Genomic DNA, 1893 nt, shown 5'->3' with positions numbered 1-1893 from the left:
AATATATATATATATATATATATATATACGCAATACACGAATTTTTGCAAGTTTACATATACAGGTGAATGAACAAGCTTTAATATCCGAACGTATCAAAAGAAGAGACAGATATGCAAAGCATGTTCAGCATATCAAGTTCTATTACATGCCATATCAAACATTTTAATTGTTTCAACAAGATTAAGCTGCCGGACGGAAATAAATAAACAAATAAATAAAGAGATAAAACATGAAATCAGGACTGTCCGAATCCATTTGCTGAAGTGAATCTATCTCCTGTGACCGGATAATTAATCTTCCACTTCCAATTTATTGGTTTTTATCATGTGATCAAAAACATGAGAAATGACTAAAATAACCGGATTTAATTGATGCTTTTTTGGGGAGAGATAACGTATGATGAACAACAGATGGATAAGAGGACGTTATAAAAGATTGTAGACATTTTTGTTTTGTTTTTATTTTTACTTCTTTACATCATAACTTTAAAAGATAATTTTCAATCTGTATTAATGGATGTAAGGAAGACTACCTCTGAGAGAGAGAGAGAGAGAGAAGAGAGAGAGAGAGAGAGAGAGAGAGAGAGAGAGAAGGCCATGTGGTAATACATTGGCTGTTATCTTCTCATCTTTAGCGTGACAGCGGTAATTTATATAAGTTGTTTTTTCCTTAAGTTATGGCTTATTTTCCTTATTTACGATAGTATTCGACGTTAAATTATTACTTAGGGAAAAATGTGTAGTTTAATAAGCATGACCTGTGATAACCTGAATTTTGTCTTCGATTTACAATAACTTTTCAAAATGAACGTGGCAAATGATTATCTGAAAAAAAAAAATGATAATTAATTGTAAATCGTCAATCAATAATAAATCATCAAAACGAACCATTGATTTGATTGTATACAGGGTAATGACTAAATGAATAATTGATTTGAAATACAGAAACGATTTTAAAATTACCTTTCATTTCCTCACTTGACTGCGGCAGGAGTTTTCTTATTGGGAGGAGCCTCTTTGAGAACTCCTCACACCCCAAGGCCTATAGACCTTTCTAACACTTGTAGGCCTATTTGTCGCAAACATGATAACAGACCGAGATAAAACTCAGCCTAGAACAAACAGGGAACTGTGAGCCGAGTTTGATGGAGTTGCCGATGGAGTCAAAACATTTACACAGTTCCTAATTTACATACGGGTATTTAATGCACCACAACAACAACAACAACAACAACAACAACAACAACAACAACTACTACTACTACTACTACTACTGATAATAATAATAATAATAATAATAATAATAATAATAATAATAAAGTAATCATTTATGTTGCTTAAACGTGACCTTTGCAATCATTTGTTATGTTTGATTTAATTATACATTCTTTGAAATGCAATATGCAAATTATGCTAAAAAAATAATATATATATATAAATATATATATATATATATATATATATATATATATATATATATATATATATATATATATATACGTACGCACCGTAACTGTATACCTGTATCCACAGTGAATCTGAGATGAACATAGTCATGACAACGTGCCGTGCACTCCATCCACATAAAACACATCTGCAGAACAACAATAAATCACAATAACTTAGCAGCAGATCCAATTCTCCACACCGAATTCGCCCGTGATTCATGGCAGCTCTGAATGAAGTACAAAAGAGCGGTTATAAAGAGACCAGCTGTCCAAAATCTTTCAACTTGCTGCTAACTAAATATTTCCATGAGCAGCTGTTCTCGTAAATTTTGAATTCTCACCCTTCTGCTTTCTGTTTCTCGTTCGTCTTATCATTCATAGTAGTTGCGAGTTGGAATATGGTATGTGCCATGCTCTCTCTCTCTCTCTCTCTCTCTCTCTCT

This window comes from Palaemon carinicauda, chromosome 14, assembly GCF_036898095.1.
Source record: "Palaemon carinicauda isolate YSFRI2023 chromosome 14, ASM3689809v2, whole genome shotgun sequence".
Classification (NCBI taxonomy): Eukaryota; Metazoa; Arthropoda; class Malacostraca; order Decapoda; family Palaemonidae; genus Palaemon; species Palaemon carinicauda.
This window is presented reverse-complemented; position numbering follows the sequence as displayed.